General features: G+C 44.1%; 1 protein-coding gene across 1 annotated transcript in view; it reads left to right on the top strand.

Annotated features, from left to right (window-relative positions):
- The window catches only part of LOC138582434 (inactive dipeptidyl peptidase 10-like), a 755,097-nt gene that overhangs the window by 289,442 nt on the left and 453,108 nt on the right, over nucleotides 1–12,547 (top strand). The gene's annotated exons all lie outside the window — the stretch shown is intronic.

The raw sequence follows: 12,547 nt of genomic DNA on the forward strand, positions 1-12,547 counted from the left end.
AGTGCTGCAAAGGTCCTCCCAGTGAGGTCTTATCTTTTGAATGTGTCTCAGAGGCAGATTATTTACAACAGGAAGTGATTAGAGATGGAAAAATGTAACTGGCAGTGACCATGTCTGTGGCACATTTTTCTTAAAATTATATAAGGTGTGATTGTTGGGTGATTAGAAATGAAGGTGATACAGAACAAGCTGTGTGAAATAGTGACCTTGTATGAGATTAGATTTTTTGTACATGTTCATTAATTTCTATGCTGGAGCTTGTAGGCTTCCATTCAGGATGAGTAAAATAAAGCTACAATCATAAGGGGTAATTTTCCAAGTAAGGCGTAGTGGAAATGTTTTGCTAAAAGCATTTATTGACACTTTTTATACGCTGGAGGATTTTGTATGATTTGGCAGTCGAAGTTGGAAAGCAGATCGTACTTAACAAGTTTGCCTGCTCTTACATTTCCCCCTGCCCAATCCGATTGGTTTTTCAACAGCATGTATTTTTATGTTGGCGGAAAACCAATGGATTCCTAAGGAATCAGACTGACTTTTACACCTGGTAAAAGCAAGCAGATTCCAAAAGAAACCACTGTGGATGGCTTCCACAATCATTAATTGTGGGAGGGATTTACACTTTTCCAGACACGTAGTAGAAAAGTGAAGATCAACGGCGATATTTGCCAGTTTTTTATTCTTTACTTTACAGTACTTGGTGGAAACACTTAAAATTGCATGGAGAAGCACTGTTGCAAAAAACTTCCAACACAAGTGGTCCCTTCTGTGCAATTTAAGGTTCAAAACAAAATGACTCCCTTACTGTTTTTCCTCAACACATTTCCACAATATTGCATACATTGTCAGGTTGGTTTATCATGTGACTTTTTAAAGTAATTTGTATAAAATCGAGTATTATTGTAGGTATTTAAAACCAAACTTCAACACATATTTGTACTAACTTGAGCTTGGAAGATGTGTGGTCAAGTATCAACATTTCAGGATAGGCTCAAATTCTGGTTTTATCACTTAACCAAAGTGTGTGATCCTGGGCAAATCATTTAACCACACTGTGCCTTACCTGCCAACATTAGGTGCCCCTAGAAGTGATTCAGTTCACAGTATAAGCTATTTAAGAAAAGTTGCACACATGGTTTAAGAGATGAGCACTTCATGTGTCAGGACCTGCCAAGAACACACACATCTTTCTTTGAAAATATCAGGCCACATTTATTGAACAAAATTGTTAAATTCAATAGCAAATCAAAGTAAGCACATCAAACAAAAAGCCCTAATGGACAGTAGCAGACAATGAGGTATAGGGAAGTGGCAGGGGACCAAGGACCCCTACTCCCTGCCAAGTCCAGCGGGAGCAATACCAGAATGAAAGAAAACCCTAAATCTGCCCCATTGGCCTCTTGACCCCACGTCTCCCACCCTGGCTCTCTTCCCTGCATGCTAGCACTCTCTTGTGCACTCTACTGAATTAAAATGTTTTGCAAAAATGCAACCACAAAAAAAGTGCTTCAAAATTAAATTTTGTAAGAAACAAAATGTCCTATCCCTTGCTTCAGTATACTGGAGGAGGGGAGGGGGTCGTCTTTCACAACAATGTGGCAAACCATAAGCACCTCCTCCAAGCCCTACTGGAGTAGCCACAGTGTTCAGGGAGGCATTGTTGAGAGCACACCGTCTGAGATGGAACAAATACTGGTGTCTTGCTCCTCAGCCCTCGCAGAGGAGGAAACATCACCCTTGATTCTCCCCAGCCAGGCCAAGAAAGGCATGGTGAGGGTTTTTCGGGGTAGTTGGGAGTGGAGATAAATGGGATTGGTGGTCAGGGGAAGATGATGGAAGGTGACAGGTGGTGAAAGGTGAAGGAGAAGTGGATATAAAAGAAAGGGGAGAACGGATGGCAGGGGAATATAGGTAGATTGATGTTACACCACTATTTTCCTTGTTTCTCTTTTGCTCTGTACTGTATTTTATAGAGCTGTACAAATGCATTTTTCTGGATCTGGGAAGACATTTTTTTCTGAATCACAGATCTGGGAAATCTGGATTAATGTCAGCACTTTCTTTTGGGTACTCCTACACCCAATGGAAATTGGGCCCTCCTGATCACAAACCGGTCCCACCCAGATGCAAATTGCTGGAGCCGGGCCTGGTTCCAAGATGGTGGTCCTAATAAAGGCCCAGTCCCTAGAGCACGCAGCCAGAAAATATTAAAAACACCTGAACTTGCACCACATAACCAATCCCAAACTATGAACAATTAGCAAACAAACCTGCGAGACGTATAAAGCAGCCAAAATTAGGAGAGTGAATCAGGCCAGAAAGTAGGGATTGGTTTGTGGAGAACACAGGGACTAAACGTGGTGAGGTTGAAGTGCGGACAGAGATTAAGATGCGGGAAGAGGCGACGGTTTGGAAAGAGCTGAAGGTGCAAGAGGAGGCACAGGTGCAGAGAGAGCTGAAGGTGCAGGAGGAGGTGGAGTGGCCTGGGGAGTTGAAGGTTCAGGGGAGGTGCAAAGTGTTAAATGGGCAGGAGGAGGGAGTTGTGCAGAGAAATCACAGGGTGCAGAAGAAGGTGGAGGCTTAGAGAGAGTTGCTGGTACAGAAGGAGGAGAGGAGAGTTCTACAAAGTTGAAGGAGATCAGCAAGGTAGAGAGGTGACTACCATTCATTGTTTTCTCAACCTGCCAGCAGCAGCTCCTCGTGTTGGAGTTTTCCTAAACCACTTGCAATCTGCAGTTTCCTCTGGCGGTGCCTACTTTATATCTGGGAATTGTTGCTCGCAAATACACTTCAATGGGACAGGCCTGCACCAATAATGTGGCTATTGTCACCTCATTTTGTATTTAAAGTTCTGAAACTTAACCAGTACTGTTAATCAGTACTGAAGCCTGCCCTGGGCTCATTGTAGGTACCCTGCACCATGCCAACTATCTACAGCCCCTGCAGACAATCCACACACTCAGTAGAAGGGATTGAAACATGTAGGGCAATCATAGAGGGTTCTTAATTGTTGTAGATGAATTACATAAGCATCCATAGGACCCAAAGAATGTTATCAACCAACGTTAACATTGTACAAAGCTTTCATTGTGGTATATGGTGCTAAATGTGATTTTTGTATAAGTGCTGTATCTGTCACAATTTGTACAGGTTGCCTGCACTTTGTTGTGTATCGGTACCTTATATGTTTTTATGTACCAATCATTTTTTGTCTATTTTGAAGCAGTTTTTTAAAACTGCATAGTAAATTGTATATGTACTGATATATGAGGATTCCTTATAAATATAATGCTAGTGTCATAGGCTATATATGTTTTTCCCAGACACTTAGGAAAAGAGATGGTAATTGTGTCTGATAATTGGCTGTTAATTGTTGAATATGAGAGCAGACTACAAACAAGGTTTGAGGGGTAGAACATCAAGAAAATAGGGGGGACAGAATAATTATGAGAATGTGAAGAGCAGGAAGGAGGCGAGGCGAGGAAAGAGAATGAGATGTAGAGAGTTGGAACACAGTGTTAGGACAGTTTTTCTGAAGTCCAACTAAGGGCTTAGTAAAACCATTCAACCAAGGCAGTACACGACTCCACTCTTAGTATAAGGCTGTACCACCAGAGTTCATGGTAGCGTAGACAGAGCAACCAGGTGTATCTTAGGAGGGAGAGAGGGCTGTAGAATCAGAACAAATGAAATTGTAATACAAATGGTCCAAAGAAACACTGAAACACTATGTATGTAAAGATAAATGGTTTATTTAAATACAGTACTATCACACATTATATGTAATTACAATTATCAAAACACAACACTGTGCTTGAAGGCGCACAGACAAAAGCATAAACCTTATTTGGAAAAACTGACAGTAGTTCTAGGGAAGTCAAACCTTGTCCTACACATTCAGTATAGGTCACACCTATTCTTTGGGAGTAACAACCAATGGTTACTTTCACAATTACATTCAGTAATGCAAGGGAAGTAGACCCTACCAGTTGTACCGTGACGCTCAGTAACAAATCACATAATCGGTCAACTGGACAGTATATGTTTTGTGAATAGTGGAACACTTATTCCAGGCACAGTAAAAACCTATAACTACTTTTGTGCTATTCAATTACAGGTGCTTTTGAGATCAGTAAAACACAGATTGAGATAAGCAGTAGCTCTTGCAACTAAATTTTGAATAGCACACAGCTAACTCAAGGTAAGTAAAACCTATTTACTTTTCTAACCTCACAATGAAGTCCAGGTTAGATCTTTCCCAGCCACACAAGTACCTTATGTATGACTTATGAGGGACAGTTAGAACCAAAGACTCTTTTTCATTCTGTCTACAACAGCACAAGGAAAGCAAAAACCCAATGTTACACTTTACTGAATGACTCAAAGTTATTCTAGGTAGGAAAAACCTAAGGCAGACTTACTCTGGACAGGCTAACAACAGTCAGGGGAAGCAAGACCCAGTTGGGGGACACTTATACAATTATCCTAACAGGAATAATCTGGTGAAACCAACAAATTACTTTTGGGAAGATGCACAATCTAATCACAGGTGAATAATACACCTTCACATCTACTTTCTATCAGAATGGCAAAACGGTTTCTAAGGAAAGAAAGATGTTAACCATACTGTTGAGAATAGTGCACCACATGTTACGCTCACCTGGTATCCACGGGGACGCCACCCAGCCCTGGTTGCATGATTTGCACTCTCGAACCCTCTCCCGGTCCCTTGGTAAGGCCTCAGGTTAAAGATGGGTCTTAATATTGTAAAAGGAGGATTCTCCATCCTGCTCCTCATGGCAGGGGTGCGTAGATGTGGGGGGCGAGCAGCGACCAAGTTACTTCACTGTGGGAATCCAGGCCTGCTGCGACTCCGTAGGTTTGCTGCTTTACTGTCTTTATATGCAGTTCTTATGTTCCTCTTAGTTCGAATAATTATGTCTGGCTTCTTTCCTTTTAGGTATGGAAAGGTATTTTGGTGTTGATGCAGTTTGAAGATGAGCATGGGCCGGTAGGCGAAAGCGCGGTGTGCGCGATGCTGTCCAGTGAGTAATGCACGATGCGCGGCACTGTTTCGCCTTTTATATTGCTAACCTGTGTCTTTTCTCTCCTTGCAGGTTGCGATGTTCCTCGCCGAGCACCGTAATGTTCCAGCAATGATACTGACCAAGAGATGACTACCCAGGTAAGAATTGTGTGGCTTTCTTCATTCGGGAGGAAACGTGAGTAAACGCTTACTAATGCTGTCTTTCTTTCTCCTCTTTTCAGGTTATGGTATTCCAGTATGCATGCGGTGGCGGATGATGGAGTTCGTACCTTCAGGTGAGTGGAACTGAAGTCAGCGATGGATTGAAGACAGGATACGTTCCAGGTAAGTTTTGTAGTGTTCTTTCTCTATCTACAGGTCCTTAGTTTCAGGTAAGCTGGCATCAAAGAACTGGACACGGTGAGCGTTACGCTGCCCAGAGCAGAATAACACAAAGCATGTTCTGCTGTTTGGGTGCGGTTTAAATAGTCTCAGGTGAAGTAGTCCAGGTAACATAGTCCCAGGCCTGCCACACCCAAAGTAGTCCAGGTAAAGTAGGCCCAGGCCTGACAAACCCAAAAGACTAGACCGCATAGCTCAGTTCCTTATAACTGAGCTATGTGTGTGCCTCCATGTTGGCTGAGCCCTCCCCCCCAAGTTAAATAGTCCCAAGTAAATAGTCCCATTCAAATGTTGGTTTTCATGATGGTTATGAGCCTGGCGCCAAAGGCGCCAGGACTTACTCCAAGAGAGTCTTAGACCTGGCCTTAACTGGAAGGCTGACTTGCCAGTGAGGGCCAGGGGCAAGGGTCATGAAACTACACATCCAAGGTAAGTTAGAACTTTTGTAACTGTTCACTCTTAGAGTTACCGTTACCAACCAACTCGTTTACAAGTAAGTAATTTTTAAACACTTATTCTCTTTTCTAGGTAAAAGGCCAAATCCCTTACACGTCTTTCCCTTATTCTTGGAGCATGATTGTTCTCAGTGGCAGAAGGGGGTCACTAGGATCTAGTGACCAACAGACAGTGTCAGAATAGGTTCTTAATAGGTTCTTAAGTAGCAAGAGTCAGAGTTCCTTAAGAAGACAGGGCAAACAGGTGAGTACTTTACTTCTAGAATTAGAAGAGAGGCCAGGGGCTTCACAGAAGACACCATAGCAGGATACTAGCAGTGGGACTGTGTGCACTGGATGAGAGGACTCCCCATCACAGAAAACGCCCCACAGCTACACAGAAGTCCTAACAGACTTAAGGTAAGTACATACCCAGGTCAACACAGTACCTCAGCATTGAAGAAGATTTTGCAGCAGGAGGACTTCAGGATCTGCAGCCAAATACCCGGTCAGTGGATTCCTTGTCGTGGTGACTGAAAACAAGACCTCAGAACGATCTTTGCAGCAGGGATCCATGGAGAAGTATCGAGGCAAGGTTTCCCTCGTGGCTGAATGCAGTTCTGCAGATTTGGCACCTTTTCAAAGAGCACAGAAGAAGACATAAAATTGTGGTTGAATTCTCATTGTTACAAAGGTCCAGTATTCTGGACCTTTGTAAGGGGACTTTTTGGACTTGATTTGTGTCTCTAGAGATACACCAGGATGCCCACGAAGTTTCAGCAAGATTTGGAATTCTGAAGACGCACACCGCACAATGGCTTGAGGTGGCTGGGTATTGGGGTATTTCAGCCCTGCAAGGTCGCAGCAATGCGTGGGATAGCTCAAAATATAGGTATTCCTGAGTATAGTGGGTCTCACCAGGTTCTGGGTCAGGGTTGTTGTTTTCAGAGTCTCCAGGTCAATTGGAAGGAAGGGCTACAGCAGGCTCCTCATATACAGCAGGCTCTTTCCGGTCGCTGGAAATCGTTTCAGCCGCTTTTCCTTCATTGTCCTCTGCAGTTCCAGTTTCAGTGGTCGACATGTCTTCACCTTCCAGGTTCGCAGAATTTAACAGGAATTACAGCACAACTTCTGCATTCTCTCCCGGCATCTTACAACAAAAGGCGGTCTGGTTGTTCAATCAGGACAGCCTGCCCCCAACTGGGATTGTTCCCCATTCAGGTAAGGAGGAAGACAAAGGGCTGTTGAGTTTTGGACTCTTCCCTCACTTCCTGCCTTCCCAGACAGACTGAAGCCTGGGCGGGGAGTCCAGGGGACTGTCGCTGAAATTAAAAATCACACAAAGGAATTTCCCACCCTGGATGTCAGGGGAAGGAATAAGAAAGGAGAAGAATCACTAAAATGGCATAAAATGAAGATTTTGGTAAAATGAGTGCCCTAGGTGCCCTTACTGCAGCTGTGAACACAGCCCGCGGTAAAGGTGCACCAAATTAATACAAGGTATCACTGTCACCAGCCATTGAATGCAAGTTTGAAAGGGGCTACATTGGGCCTCATTACGAGTCCGGGGGTAACCGAGGCGATAAAACCACCTGGTTACCGCCGGACTCGTATTACCATTCCGCCTCCGTGATTCCCGGAATTACCGGGGCATTACAACCCCGGTTTCCCAGGAATCACGGAGGCGGAATGGTGTTAATCCCCATTCCCATTGAGTCCTAAGGGACTCAATGGGAATGGGGATCATGGAAACACCGGCAGCATCTCGTAATGCTGCCGGTGTTTCCCCGTCCGCCTGCAGGTGGGCAGTGTTAAACCCGCCAGGTCAAACCTGGCGGGAACATCACCTCCCGCCTGCAGGAGTCGGGATCAGGCGGTCCGGAAACAACGGTGGCGGCGGGTTTACCGCCACCGTTATTTACGGACCGCCTGATTTGTAATGAGGCCCATTGTATCTCCCCAGCACTCAACATAAGGTGGGGTGTGCTGGTTTCACCTAACAAAATGTAAAAGGGATCTAAAGATCCTTTCTACCCTTGCGAACTGTAGTTCTCTCAAGGTTAGCCAGAGAAAGTTTAAAGGGGAAGCCCCTAGGGCAACCCAGCAACAACAGGCACTTATTGCCAAAAAGTTGCTAAAGAGACACTGTGGAGAGTCTAAAAACTGATACCCACAAAAAGAGTAAAAGATTCTGTGGGTGTGGAAAAAGGTTACCACTCACAGAGGTATTAAGTAAAAATATCCCACTAGCAAAGCAAAAGGTTCTGGAGTTGACCCAGGTCAGGAAGATTTACCATTTCTATAAAAATCTTACCTAACAGTGGGGAAGAGTGGAAAGAAGAGAACTGAAAAGGAAGATACGTTCTTAGTTGAAGATGGGGAGAAAGTCGGAAGTAAAACAAGAAGATGGTGGGATGGTCCGGCATTGTGTAGGGCCAGCAACAATCAGATACTAGGAAAATATCTACTTGCTGTCTGGGAGAAGTGGGAGGAACAATTTGTTTTTGGTGGAATGGCAAAGGGTCAGCTGCATGGAACTCTAAAGATTTTTATGGTGGGCCTCTACATCATGGGCCCCTTTTGTGTGGTGTGATGAATCCTGCAGAGTCATTACTAAACCCCCCCCTAAAGTCTCCTCCCATGTGGCCATGTTAAGGCAGCTGCTACCTGATGCTAACTCTGGGGTGGTAACATGAGGGGGGATCACATGGCAGGAGACGGGTGTCAGGGAGAAGTGATGACTCTGTTAGGAGAGACATGGTATTCATCCTCTTTTGAGGACGAGACTCCCCTAATACCTAAATATCTAATAACATGCTGTCAAAGTACGGTTCCCTCTGCTAGAACTACCCAAAGTATAAAACATGTAAGCACTTTTAACCAGCATAAAAGTGGTACATTGAGGGTTCAGGGATTTAATATCACAACTTCCAATTTGTATGATTCTGCCCTATATAGCGGTTCAAAACCCAAGGGTAAATCACCAACTCTTTTAACAACCTCCCATAAACTTGACAACTATCAGTTACCAAATCAGCTTAAGTTAAAAGATCAAATAAAGAACAAAAACATTAGGGACCTCAAGTCCCATAATGCCCATAGTACTGGGATGAGGAAGAGGGATTCAGAGTTGATGAAGTATTAGGAATAGTCTAGTTGTTGTAATATAAAGCCCCTGAGCGGGACCTTGAAATATATAAATGGGTTTCAGGTGCAGGAGGAGAGAGAAGTAGTGGCAGCAGCAGGACACTTTGTGGGAGACGCTGTAGATGCAGAGTAAGTGCACCATGCAGTGAATACACAGCGGGAACCAACACTGCAGAAAGCTACGCTTTGTGATGTCGATATTGATATTGATATTTTATTTCTATCGCGCTCGTACACAAGTGTTTCAGAGCCCGACAAGGCAAGGGAGGGGAACATGGGAGAACAAAACAGCGATCTTACTAGGCCCAGTGACATTGAAAATGCGCAAGTGCATGGGCGAGAGGGAGGGGGAAAGTACATGGAAGGGGGAGAAATGGAAAGTGCGAAGCAAAGAAGAAACAGATAAATAATAATAAATAAATAAATAAATAATGTAGGCAACAAACAGTGGTAATGCAGCCAGCAATTTGCAAGTGCTAAGTTTAAGGCAGCAGACAGGGTAGGTCTGATAAGTACAGGAAGAAAAAAAGGGGGTGCTGTATGGGTACAGATACAGATCCCAGTGCAAGGGGTGGCCCGGAGGCAGTGCAGGAGGGTGGCAGGGTGAGCAGGTACCTGAGCCCGCAGGACAGAGGGTGGCCAGGTGCACGGTGCCAAGAGAGAAAAGATCAGCAGGAGAGAGGGGGAGTGAAGGCAGAAGAAAAGAGGAAGGTCTTGTGGTGCTTCCGGAACCAGAGATGGTTCTCCTCAAGTTTTAGAGTGGCAGGGAGGCTGTTCCAAAGGGAGGCCCCAGCTGAAGACAGAGATCTACCCCCAGCTCTTTTCTTTGAAAAACGACGGACCCTGAGGGAGTTAAAGGTAGAGGAGCAAAGAGTTCGAGTTGGGAGGTATTTGTGGAGGGATAGCTGAAGGTATTTTGGACCCAGGCCCCAGAAAGCCTTGTGGACAATGCAAAGGAAAGGCAGAGTACCTCTGAGGAGGTTCAGTAGGAAGTTTGACTTTTTAGAGACATCAGTGATGTGGGCGGAGAAGGAAAGCGTGGAGTCACAGATGGCCCGAGGTTCTTAGCCTCGCAGGTGGGGGTAGGAGGAGGGCCAAGGGAAGCTGTCCAGAGAGTGAGGGGAAGATGAACTCCCAACATGCCGCAAACTGCTCCGGTACAGAAGTTACACCAGAGATCTCACAGAGCTGTCAGAGCTCCTATGAAGGACTGCGTGGACCACGGCATTCAAACCGGAGCTGGCAGAAGTGTAGAAGGCCCAAAGGGACCCGCAGCAAAACACCAGTGTGTCAGAAGGAGACACCAAGGCATATTGGTGAGCTGGCCTGAAGCAGGTGACCTCGGGTGCTCAGAAAGAGACCGCTAAGTGAAATTGATCATTTTGCACAGCAAACAAATGAATTAAGTCAAACATGGGCCCAACTCTTCCATCAAGGGATACCAATTAGGGGACGATTAGAACCTGCATTGCCAAAGCCACAACAGACTGATATTAAGACAAACTGGGAGCAACCCTCTTGATAAGGGATACCACTTGGCGGGCGATTGTAACCCACATTGCCAACGCCGCAGATGAGTGATATCAAAGCAAACTTGGCGCAACTCTCCTAACAAGAGATAGCAATTTGGAGACAATTGTTACCCGCATTGCCGGAAGCAAAGAGGTTGCATAAGCATAAAACAAATGCTGCATAAGTGAAGCCCTCCCTGTATGAGAGACTAAGGGGTTGAGAACTGTAACCTGCATGGTCAACAGCCAAAAGGCGATATAAGACTAATAGACAACAAGAGAGCAATTATTATTTTATGGGATACCATTTTGAGAGGAAATGTATCCAACTTTGTTACAATATAGTCAAGAGACTAGAAAGAGGAGCAGTTGTTGTTCAAACCTCCTCATTTAGGATCCTTGTGTGGAGAGCTTTGGAACAAGCATTACCACACAATACAATTGTAGCAGTAGGACTTTTAGCCTGGCAGGCGAGTGAACCAGGAAAGCAACCAATTGTAGTTTGTCCTGGCAGGCAAGTATACCAGGACAGAAGAAGATGCTTTAAAGTACTGTGGTTGTGATAGAATGGTGTGGTGGAAAAGAAGTGTTAATTCCCAAACCATGTCTTGATGAACCATTGCATTTCAGAAAGTGATTATTAAGCTATCCTGACTAAAATGTGTTTCTTGAAGAAGTATGATGTGCAAACAATTGCTTGACCCTTTAGAAAAGAACATTTGTTCTAATTGATTAACTTGTGTTTCGAGGCAAAGACATTTGTGTTGCCAAGCAGAAGATGGTGGGAAATTAAAAGTTGCTTTGATTTATGAACAAGCATTTGGAAGAGATATATTTACTTTGCCAAGAGGAAGGATATATTGGATGGAAAAGACTTTGTATGTTACCCTGAATGGAACTTTGTAATTGTACAGAATGTTCTTGAACTTGAACTTTGTTTCAGTTATTCCTGAATTAATCCATGGAATGGGAACCCAAACATGCTCACAAGGTGCACTTTCTAAAGTTGAGTTTGAATTGATATGTTATTTTTATGGAACTTAAAATGGCCAAACAAACCTTGTATAATTGTAATATGTTGTGTATATTAGCATGAGGGTCAGATACCTTTTGGATATTACATCATTTTTCTTTAGTCTTAGTTTGTTAGGCAGGGACATAATTGTTAGGTTAGGGAAAGATAGCATTTATCTCACCCCTTTTTGTTTAATAAAATGGCAACTTGTGAGAAAACTATACCTTTGTGTCCATCTCATATTTCGGACCCCTCACAGTGGGTACTCATTTTTAATTTTCCACATTTTCCTATGGGAAAGGGGTTGGGATTGCTCACACTGTATAATATGGGGCCACTTCCAAAAACATATCGAGGTCCTCTTTTAGTTCCCTGTCCAACCCAGCCTACTGGTGACCAAGGCGCTGTCCAATCAAGCAGAGTTGTGCCTGAAAGACCGTGAGTGACACTGGCGAGGGAACCAAAGAGATTTTGACTGTAAACCTTTCTGAAACAGTAAGACATGTTATTGGTTTACTATTCTGACCCCTGCATTTGCATTGCCCAACGTTTGTGGATAGTCCCGAATAAAACCTTGTCAAAATAGATCCATGAGTTTCACCGTCTGTGGAGTCTGCTCACCTTTGTGGTGTTGGCCTCTGTTTTATATGCTGTTTTTAGACATAAAACAATTCTGCAGCAAATACTGAAGAATATTGAAAAGGGAATTTGGCGGTCCCAGTACATAAAAGGGTGCAAAGATATCATCTGGTAAATTGATTGAATGTTCGTTTTGTTAGACATGGCGGGTGAGCCCTCGCAAAGATTCTTTTGGGAGAGGTACAGGTGTGGAAGGATGGTAATTTCCTTGTACCATTGATCCAGTCTGATTCTGAATGCCCTCATTCAACAATATATTTTGTGTCAAAGTGCTTAGGCTCACCTCATTAGTGGATGATGGATTTGTCAAGGGAACAGAGGATGGCAAGTGAAAAATCCCCTGGCTTACCCCACCAATCAACATGTGGAGGGC

This window comes from Ambystoma mexicanum, chromosome 3q (assembly GCF_040938575.1).
Source record: "Ambystoma mexicanum isolate Mex_15411 chromosome 3q, UKY_AmexF1_1, whole genome shotgun sequence".
NCBI lineage: Eukaryota > Metazoa > Chordata > Amphibia > Caudata > Ambystomatidae > Ambystoma > Ambystoma mexicanum.